The sequence below is a fragment of the Protopterus annectens genome, chromosome 7.part0 (assembly GCF_019279795.1).
Source record: "Protopterus annectens isolate FY-2018-M chromosome 7.part0, PAN1.0, whole genome shotgun sequence".
NCBI lineage: Eukaryota > Metazoa > Chordata > Ceratodontiformes > Protopteridae > Protopterus > Protopterus annectens.
Genome location: NC_056739.1, coordinates 447,956,980 through 447,971,723, shown reverse-complemented (window position 1 = coordinate 447,971,723; position 14,744 = coordinate 447,956,980).

Here is a 14,744-nt window from a genome sequence, read left to right as displayed (position 1 = left end):
CAGGTAGCTCATGTATATGTGAGATGTCATATATATATATATATATATATATATATATATATATATATATAGTCTGTTGCTGCATACTAGTAATAAAGAGATGTATGTAAGTTGTAGTATTGTGGACTTGTACTGTTGATGTACTGTAATGCTTAACACTCCCTGTAGCAATGCCACAGCTGTGGCTACTGACATCACGTCTCTCTCACACTTATGTAGGTCCCTCTGGTATACCACCAAGGCAGCAGCCTGTAGCTGGTGAGTATGGTTTATGTTCATGCTTGCCAGTACACCAGTCATGTAATGGCTATGGTATATTCCATGCACACATCTAACACACCTACCCATAATGCATGCCATACATGTTCATGTATTGTTGCTGTTAACTGCACTGCATCACAGTGGTGACCATGATGGTATATCTGAAGGGTATGTCAGACACCTGCAATATAACTAAAATGCTGTCATTGCAAAATGTGTCCATAGGGATGAACATAACAGTGGGGCACATAGCCTACAGTAGGGACATGTGTGAAAATAACCCTTATACAGTGCTACAGCAGTGTATATACCAGTATTACAATGGCAACTGTTACAGATCTACACTACGGCATATCATAATACTGTGGTCCACAACCCTTAACGCCTGCAATGTGGTCCCAACTTGAGCAATGAGTGTGTAATACAGAATCATAGGTTAGGGCAGCAAATATGGGGAATACATACTTTCACAAACACTGGAAGAATATGTGTGCACACACTCCAGATAAAATATAGTGGAGGCAGCTGTTGAGGTACTGACTGCATGCATTTGTTATAAAAATGCACCTTTCAGCAAGTACACGTCCCCAATGTTACACCACGTATTGGTCTGCTATCCAAGATGTTTGTCAATCAAATGTGCACACTTACCTGCAACAGAGGCAGACATGGCTTGCAAGCATCTTACATGACATGGCATGGGCCCCATACCCAACAGGCAGCACCCATGAGCTGGACATGTAACCATACCTCACCATTGCATATGCCATGGCAAACAGTACAGACAGTCATGTATGTGGCAAAGATGCATGTGACATGAATGTTGTAGGAAATAAACAGATAGCCATCCAAGACAAATGATGTCAAATGTAGCAAACTGGTCATGTGGCCTGCGTAGTAACATGCCACAACACTGAGGGTGTTGCAGGAATGTCTAGCAGGTACTGGCTGTGCAGTACCTGTCTCAGCAATTGACTGGACTCTGCAAGCATGTGGCCTATGGGTTAGGGTAATCAGATGTGACAGTTGTACCACAGGAAACATCAGCCAGGCCTCTCTACAGGTAGTGTATGCATAACAGAAGAGTTTCCCAACAGTCATGCATTGCAATGTGTACTGGGGTACCATGACCAAGTTGGAAACCTACAGACAGTATCATGTAAGAAACTGGTGCTGCACAACCAATGCCTCACCCCACCTCTGGCCCACTATCCCCATTTGTACTGTGCCAGTGCCAGTGTACATCTGTATGTCTGCCATTCATTAGCTGGGACTAGGCAGTTACATGTGGTGTTCAGTGTTTGGGGCACTGCAAACTGACACACGTGTAGGTCATATTTGTCAAGCATTTGCAAAAGGGCTGAAAGTGGGGAGGGGTTGTCATCATGACACACTAGTGCACTGCAGCAGGGATCCCAAGTATGCTATGAATGGTTGTATCTGCATACAGTCAAGTTCAGGAACTGTGGCAGAAGTAACCCTGACTCCACAACAATACTGATAGCAGTGTGTGAACTCCAAGGAATGTGCACATGAGTTGACCTTGCAATCATGCAGAGTTGGGGGACATGTGTAAGGCAGACTGACCATATACTGGCAAATGCAGATGGCCCATGCTAGTATACCCCTGCCAGGAATAGTGACTGCTGTAGTACACATAACAATAGGTGCAACAAACCATCATGATAAGGGTGTGCACAAATATGCACCCACGAACTGTATGCATCGCGGTCAGCATCTGCACACCTAAGACATTTGTTAGTTGTGGCATCTGAATGTACAGGACATATGTCGCATATCAGTCTCATGTAATGTTAACATATGAGGTGATGTGGTCTCATGGCATATCAAGGAAGAGTGCATCATATCAATAAGGGTGTGTACACACCCCATAGCCATGGTAAGGTTTGAAGGTTGTCAGTGTAATAGTATTGTATTGGGCATAGATGCTCCGCTGATGTTGAGATCTGTAAATCAGACATCAGACATTCACAAATGACATCTGTCCACATATCCCAGGTATGTGTCAGAGAAACACAGGCACTGCGAGCATTAGAGCAGACATAACTGACACAATAATATACATTCACCAATGGTTTGTACACCTGTGAGGAATGTTGCACAGTACATGGCAGGGTGCAGAACAGGTGCACAGCAATACTGTGTACATGGGTGCAGTGTTTACAAGGGGAAGCGGCATCACCTACTAACACAGCTCATGCATCACACACATGCATACTGTTGCTAGCATGGATTGACAATAGCTGCACTGCATGCGGTCGAGTACCATATGTTATGCATGTTGACAGCTGGGTAATGGGAAGTCTGTGTGTACTATCTTTGTGCAACCTCACCTGTGTGTGTGTTTGTGTGTGTGTGTGTGTGTGTGTGTGTGTGTGTGTGTGTGTGTGTGTGTGTGTGTGTGTGTGTGTTTGTGTGGGTGTCTATGTACACCCATGTGTGATTGTGGCGTTGTTCATATGTCAGTACTTCCATGCGGAATCATGCAGTACATGGACATGGACTGACACAGACACCAGGAATGCTTGTCTGATATGTAATCACAGGACAGCTGATAGTATAATAAGGTCTGTAGCACAGAATATGCATTGGGAGGGAAACTATACACCAGATATACCCTTAAAATTGCAATCAGCAGAAAGGTGAACAACTACCCATGTATGCAGCACTACAGATAGACAACACCAGGGAGTGTATCCATATATTACTATTGTCCACATGATAGGTCGATTGAGCAGCAGATCTGGCATGTACTGAGCAATACTTATGTATGACACTCCAGTGCATGACATTATGGAGTGAACGTAGTAGCCCCCTAACATATGGGGGCCATGTAATGATGTCTGGACATACGCAGGGTAAACACTGGATGACAGCAGTGAGGCCTTGTAAAACCTACTCCACTCAAGTCAAGGAGGTAATGGAGTAACAGGTCTTGTGTTGTGGTCACTTGTCTAGGCATTTAGAGGAATGATACATTAATGAGTGGCATTAATGAGTGTATGTTACCAAGTGTGATGCAGGATGGGGAACTTACGTGAATAAATGTGTGACTGTCTGTAAACTCAGGTACAGGTAGGTATTATGGTGGAATTTTTGTGTGCGTGTGTGTGCATGCGTGTGTGTGTGTGTGTGTGTGTGTGTGTGTGTGTGTGTGTGTGTGTGTGTGTGTGTGTGTGTGTGTGTGTACTGTTATGCAATGCTGTACAGGTCTTAGAGTGCGTTTCTTGTTTTTCCCCATAGGTGGCAAGGTGGGTCAGGGTCCCCCCTGCATGTAATCTGATGTTGGGGTTCATACAGACACCGAAGATTATGATAGGATTGTTGAGGCACAGGCGGGGCTGTCAGAGGCCAAAACTGCACCATTGTTTCACATCCCTGTGTTAGCCACCCCAACCCTGCACACAGTCACAGTGCCCATAGATACCCCATCACCAGTGGCCATAGCAGAGGGACAGTTGAAGGTTGGTGGCAGTGCACAGGAGAGTGTGGTATCTATGCCTGCTGTGTCTGGACACAGCAGACATAGCCAGATGTCTGGCAGGGCACCACATAGGCAGATGTACCGGAGTGCTCGTGGGAGGCTCGCTGGTCATCATGCCCCTGGCAGAAGTGCCACAACTGGTACCACCAGGCACATATTTCAGACTGTCATGGGGGCGTAGGCATGTATGGAACTGTACACCAGACAGGGCCTGAGGCTGCAGAGGGCTGCTCTCTCATCTGTAAGCGACAACTTCCATGAACTTGCAGGTGCCCTCCGTGATTATACCGAGGTCATGGATAGATGGTTGGGTGAGATGGTGAGCCTCATTGACAGTGGATTGTCCATGCTCAAACATGTGGTGGGAGTGGGGCAACAGCCACGTGGACATAGGGTATCCATATTCATCAAGGACACCCACACCTCAAGACTGGTGGCAACGCACGATGCATCGGAGACCATCCAGGTGCAATTAACCATAGGCAAGACTGCTCTGCAAATTGTAGCATGTTACAGGCCACCCTCACAAACTCAGGAACCTCACATGGCCTTCCTGAAAACACTAGAGGGGATAAATGTATCACCAAACACCATCATACTAGGTGACTTCAATTACCCTAATATAGACTGGGAACACTACTCAAGCCCAAACACCCTAGCCCAAAAGTTCCTGGAATTCATAAACTCAAATGCCATGGAACAACTAGTCACCATCCCCACAAGAGGAGAAAACATACTTGATCTCATCATCACGAACATGGGAGCACAATGTTCAACACCGAAGTATACCCTCACTGGTGAGATCAGATCACAAACTAATCTCGCTGGAGGTCCTCATCCCACCCCCACCTGAAATAAAAAAGACCACAGTAAAGAACTTCTCGAAAGCCGACTTCACACTTCTAAAGACTAGTGTGGTCTCCTTTAAGGCCCCCGAGCCGGGGAAAACAGTACTCAAGCCGCTGAATCACTTACAAATGCCTTCTACCAGCACCTGCAGGACTGCATGGATAAGGCAATCCCAAGCAAAACAAAGACTCTTTGTACCAAAGGCAAGCGTCCAGTCTGGTGGACCCCAGCCATAAACAAACTCTACAACAAAAGGAGGAAGCTACTACAAGATAGAGCAAAATCCTTAAAAGGTAAGACACCCTTGATCACTATAAGTAAAAAAAGAGCTCTCATAAAATCATCCAAAGCAAATTTTGAGAAAAATAGCTAAAGACTCAAAAGACAATCATAAGGCCTTCTTTAGCTATGTTAGAAACCTGGGAGGAAACTCCCAGATATGCTCAGAACTAGTTCAAAATGATGTGAAGATTACTGATCCTACAGACATTGCCAACATACTGGCTGACAGGTTCAGTGCAAACTTCTCCCCCTCCCCAAAAGGAGAGATATCTATACCAAGCGATTGCAGCCCCCAAACATCTCCAACACCCAAGTGAGAACTGCTCTCCAAAGCAAAACACAGCATCCATGGGACCTGATGGTGTCCCCGGCTGTGTGCTCCACGAACTCAACGAGGAATTAAACCCACAGCTAGGACAGCTGTTTAATCATAGTCTTACCTCTGGATACTCCAGGAGTGGCACTGCAACTGTGGTCCCACTTCACAAAGCGGTGCCTCCACCGACCCTGGAAATTACCGGCCCATTAGCTTGACAAGCCTTATCTGCAAAGCCATGGAGAGGATCATAATGGACCTCATAAATAAAGACATAGGGAATTTGCAGACTTTGGATCCATCCCAGTTTGGCTTTGTCAAAGGCAGATCATGCCTTCTAAACTTGGTTGACTTTTTCGAAACAGTCACCAAAGCCATTGATGAGGGTAAGGCAGTCCATACAGCCTACCTCGATCTGGAGAAGGCCTTCGATACAATACCCCACTTGGGTATCATTGAAAAACTCATCAGCTTAAATGTTAACCCATACATCACAAGATGGGTTGCAAACTGGCTGAGTGACAGAACCCACAGGGTCAGAGTTGCTGGCGCCATGTCAGACTCAAAGCCTGTCACAAGTGGTGTACCACAGGGCTCAGTCCTGGGCCCACTCTTGTTTGGCATCTACTTTTCCAAAGTACAAACAAACACAGGAGGGTTATGGCTGACAAAGTTTGCAGATGACTGCAAACTGGGCGCCATAGTAGAAATACATCTGACACAGATATCCTTCAGAAGGGTCTCACAGAAATGGATAACTGGTGCCAGAGCCATGGCCTAAAGTTAAATGCCAAAAAATGCATAGTCATACCCTTCGGGAAAAACAAGGTTACCCCTAGCTACCAAATAGGTGGCAATCCACTGAGCACAGAAGATGTTATCAGGGACCTGGGGACCCAGGTTGATAGTAGTCTGTCATTCGACACCCATGTAGCTAAAGTAGTTAGGAAGACCTTCTACATTGCCCACCTTATCATGAAGGGATTCTCATCTAGATCAAGGGAGGTCATAGTCTCCCTATACTCATCACTCATCAGACCAATGATTGAGTACAATGCCCCATTCGAATGTATCTGACCCGACACTTGCAGCAGCTGGAGAGGCCACAAAAGTTCCTCACCAAAAGGATAAAGGGTCTCAAACATCTGTCCTATGCTGCCCGACTGAAAGAACTCCAGCTCTATTCAGTCGCCACCGCTTGCTCAGAGGTGACCTTTGCCTAACATACAAGGCCATGTCAAACCCAGATTTGATGAATATGCTTCACCTCAAAAATCTAGATCCGTCAGAGCCACAAGGCGGAGACTTAAACCTCACGGCTATTAATAGGACGTGCTGGAGGGATAGATTCATCACCCAAAGACTCCCTATGCTGTGGAATAAAATCCCGGTATATGTGAGGCAGAGCACCTCGTTGGCCTTGTTCAAGAGAAATCTTGACCAATGGATGGGAGATCGCAGATATACCCCAGGGATTACCTCAGTGTCACTGCTCGACAGAGGCACAGCAAAATAATGGGTATCGTTCCCCATACTAAAGGGGTGGTGTAAGCCACAAAACTATGGGCTAGGCTTGTAAATGCCCTCGGGCAGATAGCCTAGTATGAACCTATGAACCTATGAACCTATGAACAGCTGGCAGTCGATGTGGACATGCAAGGGCACCAAGGTTCTCCCGTAGTGGCAGTAACAGCCCCAGCACTGCAGGGGGGGCACTGCCACACCACACCACATCAGGCCACATGCACATGGCCCTGGCCAGTCCCAGGAGGGACCTGGTTCTTGCAGACATCTGCCATCATCAGGGGTGAGTAGCACATTGAGACCTGTACCTGGATGTGCCCATGGAACCTCTGGCAGGAACAGTCCGTGTGTCAATGGCTGGAGGCGGTGAACTGCACACCCTGCCAGGTATGGTCTGCAGCTGTCCAAGAAACACCTGTATAGGGCAGCCACATGGCAAAACTGTGTGCACACATATCCACACACTATACAAACACACCTAGGGCAACTCCATACCTACACATACCACATCACCATGCCCATATCAGCTAATTACACCCCTCACCCACACACATGGTGTCAAATGTATGGCCCATGCTTGGTCTATTGCAAACCAACAACACAGCCTGTGCATATGATGATACCTGTGCCACATCCCTGTCATCCATAACATCAATGCAGGGACAGGCTAATATGGTTCTGATGCACATGGTGACTGTACTACAGTGTACCAATGTACCGCTGTGTAACATGTTGTCAGCAGTAATGTTTAATGCTTACATGTCAGGTAGTGTAGCTGTCCAGCCATGATGCATTATAGCTGTTAGTAACACTGAGTGATTGTGGTCTCCATAATATTATCCATTTGTGTTGTAGGTGTACATGTGTCAGCAAGAGAATGGTCTGCAGTCATCTTCCACAAGGGGTATGACACTGTGGTGACTCCATGGCTGTGACGTATGCTGGGTACAGTTGAACACATCACAGGTCTGTATAACAGTTACTGCCTGTGCCACATGGACAGGTGACCCCCTAGGACATGTATACTCGGCAACCTGATGCAGATCCATCCACATAGATGCACACTCTTACTTGGCAACACTGGGACTAGACCCCTACCTAGGTATGTAGTGCTACTGATGTGTGTGGCTTTTATTGCACACACCACACAGTGTTTAGGATTAGGTGTGTTCCAGGTTACATGTTACATGCAAAACATCCCCAGACATGTACAGTATGTTAATGGGGGATGGAATGGTTGTATATGGACAATACATAGTGTGACATACAATCATATATACATTAACAGACACATAACAGGCCGACACACATCCGAGAGTCCTGGGCCTATTGGTGCTAACTAACATGTCAGTGTGTCCAATGTGTTACAGGTAGGCTGCACACAGCACATGCATAACTGGGCTGGATTATCAGTTACCTGTATGGTTGATGGTGACAGTGGTCACCAAACAGTGGTCCATGGGACATGTGCCGTTGGTACCATAGGGTAATGACAGTGTACACAGCATCCACACCCCACTGTGAATATTGTACACACTGGAACCCATGATGACACTCTGAGATACCCACCATCACACATTGCCCATGACTGCGATACACTCCATTGTCCATCCCAACAGTGGTACTGCAAGGATATGCATCTAATGCATATGCCACATGCATAGTAGGATGATGCATTGTCATGCTTCACCTATGAGCAGCAACATCACTATCTGTAATACTGTGTGGCAATGCGTATTGTAATAGGAGTATGTGGCCTCAGAATGCTGTACCCTACAGATATACACACATGTGCACATACACACACTTACCAGAACTCAGAGGGTATCCCATGACTATCAACCCATTTTTACAACACTGTTGTGGTGGTACTGCAAGTCTCAGGTAGGAGAGGAGTGTTTCAGGGCACATGTAATGTCTGGTACAGCAGCAACCACATCTAACTATGGCAGTGGGTGTTGCGATGGGTGTGAAGGCCCTCATGGTATTCCCAACTACAGGTGTACTAACACACAGACACTGATATCCTCAGTAATGCAGATGTACACATTTGTCAGTACTGGGGTGCATCACTGCAGGTGGTCATAGGTGTGTACCTGGCTATTGTCCACGGAGAGATGGGAAGTGTAGGAGATGTGTTTACAGTGGTATAATGCCACCTGCCATGTGCCAGCAGGCAATCTATTGACAGACACCACTGTGGTGACTGTCAGGGTGAGAGTGACATGCATCAGCCAATCCTCTGGGTGCCTCCTGCAAATGGCCACTGAGGTGATCCTATTGACATGTATGTAACGTGTATTATAACACATGGTTAGTGTCTGTGATGGTAACCTGTACCCAAGCATGTTCTGTTGACTGTGGTAGTGTAGTGGAGGTACCCGTGGCATATGGTGCGTATAGGGTGTTGTGTCCTAACTGTGCCAGTTATAACAAAGCTGGGCAAACATGTCAGTGCCAGTCAATCATAGGTTGCCTGTACGTATCGAAGCTGGATACCTGCCATCTGTACAGGGACTGACAGACATCATCTTGCCAACTAGCTATGCAGTAGGATGAATGTGTTGACAGAAAGATGTCTGACACCAATATGTCTGTCATTACTACATGTTGGAAGCCCTCATTGACATGTGCTGTACAGACAGTAGTCTACAGTTACTTTCCACATGTCAGATCATTATCCAGTACGGATATATACGGTGACACAGCTCACACACCAGGAACATGACAGTGAGGCCTCAGAGTCCAGCTATGCATGCAGGGATGCTTGTTGCCAGTGCTACATTTAGCAATCTACTCTTGCCTTGGAAAACACTGTGAACAGTAGTAATGGCATGATACACTACATGCCAGTGTGACGGCATGTAACTTGGGTTACTACCCTTGTATGTAACATATTCACATGGATAAGAGGGATATACAGGTCTTATATACTTGAGTGTCTCAGACATGACACCCAAACCCCTTGCTACTGTAATGATGGCACATAGATGCATGTTTTTGTACATGACATTACATACACTTACTACAGATGTCATTACTCTGCTATGTTATCAGACTGGGATGTGAGCACTGGTTACCAGGGCTGAGCCATGCTTAGCAGGTGTCAGCATTGCTGCAATATAACAGCTAATCACATTTGTGCACTGGTAAGTGAAGCCTACACTGTGTAAGTGCGTGTACATTTAACCATACCTTACCACCGCTTAGCTTCATGCAAACCCACGCAAATGCACTTAAAGCTGCTCAAACTGCCTTAACCACTCTGTGTCCAACAGCCGCTGTTCTGCCCAGCATCAAAATAAACAGCCCCTGCAGGTCTTGAATCCAGGACCCTGTACACTATAGTCACAACAGTTTACCACTATGCCATGACAGCTGTAAAGACAGTTGTTGTTTGTCCAATATATCTATCAGTACACACATTGAATAGTATTGAACAATTGTTGTGACTTCCACAATTGTGTAGTACTTGTTAGTGATATTACTGTTGCATCACATATGTTATTATATCTAAACATACACATATCAGATGCATACGGTGTAATACATCAGGTAAGGTATACACAACAGTAATGTTTATACATGGCAAGGATATGGATATATACATATAAATATGTAGATATATGTCTACATGTACATACACATATATATTCATATATATGTATTTATACACATCTGTATAGTGCATCATATATATGGCCATTTATAGATCTCTCTGTATATATATATATATATATATATATATATATATATATATATATATATGTATGTATACATATATATATATATATATATATATATATATATATATATATATATGTGTGTGTGTGTGTGTGTGTGTGTGTGTATGTACATCCTATACATACAGATATACCTATTTATGTCGATATATAGGTAGATATCTATATGTGCACATATATCTAAACAAATATACCTATTTATTTGGTATATATGTAGATATCCATAATTATATGTGCATATATATCTATATATCTGTATATGTGTAGACATATATAGCTGTATATATATATATATATATATATGTATATATATATATATATATATATATATGTGTTTGTATATGTATATATATATATATATATATATATATATATATATATATATATATAAATATATATATAGATATATATATATATATATATGTGTGTGTGTGTGTGTGTGTGTGTGTGTGTGTGTGTGTGTATGCATATATGTTTACCGTATGCCCAGAACATGGAGTGGAGTCCTACCTTAGCACCAATAGTCTCAATCTCTTAGTGCAAAGTGCAAAGGGATGTCATGTATGTATTGCAGGTATATATGTAAACTGTTGCTACTGTAACAGGGGTCGTCTTAACAGACATGTTGTGTGTGGGAGGTCACATCTGCTTTTGACATGTATGCCATCAGTTACCGACAGACATCCTAAGGACATCATAATACAGTACCACTTATAGCACAGTAATGATCCTGTGGACTACAGCACAGATATGAACAATATATGTGGACAGTCTGGCACTCTCTGGTCAATCAAGAGGTGTAGACAAATCCCCTTTGTGCGAGACATGTGGACCAAGCCAGACAATGTGGATGTTAACAGGCATGTACATGGGTATATCACGTAAATACTGGACTACATATGTCCACACAGTTTATGCATTCACACACGCCTGTCTATCCTGACACATAATAACTGGTGGTGCAGAGGTCACATGGCCACATACTACCCAGTAGTTAGTGACCTACATCTGTACAGAATCCCACTGCTTTGTCCGAAATACACAACAGGTCTGGTGGCCTGACAGCAGTATGTCTTGCAAATATCTGGACATAGCATACTGGGCAATTACACTAAGCTGCTAGGCATGTAGCAAAGCATTGTGCAAACTCCAGGCAGACTGCCACAACACTGGACTACATTTTGTATGGGGGAATACACATGTACCTGCTAATATAGCAGGCTCTGCAGGCATGTCACAGCACAGAGGAACAGACACCTTTGAGAAAGTGCATACCCACAACCAGTGTGAACACAGCCACATATGGTACACAAGCTTAATATGACACTATATGGACTGTCTGATAAACACCATCCCCATATGTGCCACTCAAACACTAACCCTACATAAACTGGGTCACAATGCAGTGTGGTCCAGTGCCTGCCTGTCTGTGGTATGGGACACGTGTGTGTTTGGCCTTACAAACATCTGAGCCGATAGGGTACCATACACTGGAGCAACATGTAACAGCAGATAGAACAGGACCAAGAAGAATGGCATCTACCACAGTCTGTGCACAGGCCAAGGTACGTATTTGCAATACACATACTGTTGACAATCACCATAAGTACACAGACCCCCAGTACTGTACACACAACCACAGAATGCCCAGGTTATGTCCTCAGAAATAACCCCTACTATACATAACATATCTAGCAATCTGATATCTGACTTGCTTGTTATCAGGTATGATGTCAATAAATAATGGTGTACAGAACATATGCACCTCTTACTGCATGACATATGTACAACGGTTGACAGACTTGTGACTGGATCCACAAACACTGGGCCAATACTGGCATGTTGCTGTGATACCCTCATACATTTACTGTTGTAACAGGGTTTGTTGTGACATACGTCCTATGAGGGATATGAAGTTAGTAACTCTCATGGCTGTTACCATGTACTGACTGCAATCCTCAGACTATGCTTCTGCAGTTCTAAGATAGGTGATCTGTGAATAACACAAGAAACATAGGACTCCAAACACTGCCCAGTCTGCAGATAACCCTACAGGTGGGAGTTTCCTCAAACACATAACACTGTCATGACAGGTATTAAATCATGTAGACCAGCCATATCCACACACACTGTTAAACCAACATTACTCCAAATTCAGAAGAGCAACACTTACATGCTGTAGTCATGTCTGGCACATCCCCCTCCTGTTTGTTGGCCTATCTCTGCAGTGTATGTTGTTAGAGGTAAATCCCAGTATTATCTGTGATGCCTTTTGCCAAACACCAACATGAGGTCCTGCTCACAGTGAACAATTACTGCTCAATACCTCAGTTATTTGGCTTCTGCTACATACCTACAATCAACTGCATTACTATCTGAGTTAAGTACAAACTTACAGTGTTAAAGATTGTACTACATTTCATTTTTCTGTCTATTTAATTGTTTCATTCAATATTGTGTCTGTGTCTCTCTCTAGTTATTTTTCTATTTAATTGTTCCATAGAATACTGTGGTCTCTCTCTGTCTCTGCAGTAGTGGGGGCTATTGTGTTTCACTTCATTGATAGTCAGAGTTAAACTGTTAGCCTACATGGTTTCTCTGTATTTATAAGTGAGTCACATATCTTTGAATGTATTACTGCTCAATACCTCAGTTGTTTGGCTTCTGTTACATACCTACAATCAACTGCATTACTAGCTGAGTAAAGTACAAACTTGCAGTGTTAAAGATTGTACTGCGTTTCATTTTCTGACTAATTGTTTAATTTAATATTGTGTCTGTGTCTGTCTGTAGTTATTTATTTTTCTATTTAACGGTTTCATCGAATATTGTGGTCTCTCTCTGTCTCTGCAGTTAGTTTTCTGCCCACCCTCCCTGTTCTTGTTTTGGTATTGATCTTGGTGGCTTTGGAATTGCCTGTCCCTCCTGTAAAATTTGCGTTTGAACGCTCCTCCTAGGTTTTTCTCAGTTGCTCACTCAGCCGAGTACAGTGAGATCATCTTTTGACTTCAGACACTCCTACCAGTCCCATCTGTTCAGCTCTATTCCAACTCTATTCCAGTCTAGTGTCACTAGCTCACTCTACCTAATACAGAGAGAACATTTGTGAAGGGAAAGCCACTTAGGTCCTTAATTTTGAATTATCTTCTTTTTCTCCTTTCTCCCTTTCCACTTTCCAAAAAAAAAATTCTAAGCTTGTGTCCTGCCTTTCCTGTAACTAGACTAGTCCAGATACAGATTTGCTGTAACCAGGATTATTTGTAACCTTCTGAGCCCCCAAAGCCTTTCTGTGTTGGAGGGAAGCCTTCTAGCTTATCAGTGGGAGTGGTAAGAACTAGGTAGCCTATCTATCACAAGAGTGGTTTCTGGCCCAGAAATTGTAGTTTATTGACCACTTGGGCAGTTTTTCCATCTCTTTCAACCTTCTGGTTTAAAAGCCCATGTTTGCACTTGTTTCCCACCTTTCCTGTAACCAGTCTAGTCCAGATACAGATTTGCTGTATCCAGGACTGTTTGTAAGCTTCTGAGCCCCCAAGTCTTTCTGTGTTGGAGGGAAGCTTTCTAGCTTATCAGTGGGAATTATAAGCACTAGACAGCCTATCTACCACAAGATCCAGGTACAGATTCTTAGTTTTAGCACTTAAATGTGCTTATTTGTGCTCAGCACATCTTCAGAACTTTTGTTAGCACTAAATAAGCTACAAATTACTACAGCACTCAACCTTCTTCTTTACCTAGAGGAAATGTTTTTTGTACTTACTTTCCTCACTTGCTTACAAAAAAAAAATAGCTCTTATACCGACTTTCCTCACTTGTCTAGAGGTAAGTCGTTTTTTATACAGGCATGTCCAAGGGTCAGCTCCCAGTGTTCCCCCCTGTCTATTTGATGAATCTGGGCATCTTGGGGTAATATAGCAATTGTCTCATGTACACAGACAACCCTCTCCTCTTACCACCCAACACCACAACCTGTGAGAGATGCACTTATCTACCGAAATTGGAGGTAAAGCTCTCTCCAACAAAGACTGAACTTGACAGCCAAGAGGAGAAGGTAAACACTTGCACCACACCACTCATCACATAGTCCCACTAAACCTACACCACCAAAATTCACAGAAAGAAACACAAAAACATTCACGGAGGCTCTCAGTAATAACCTGCTCAAGTAAAAGAGACCTCCAAAGCAGAAACGCAAGTAACCTCCACCCCAACACAACCCAAATGACACACAGCCCACAGACTCGGTGTGGCACTCAACCACAGC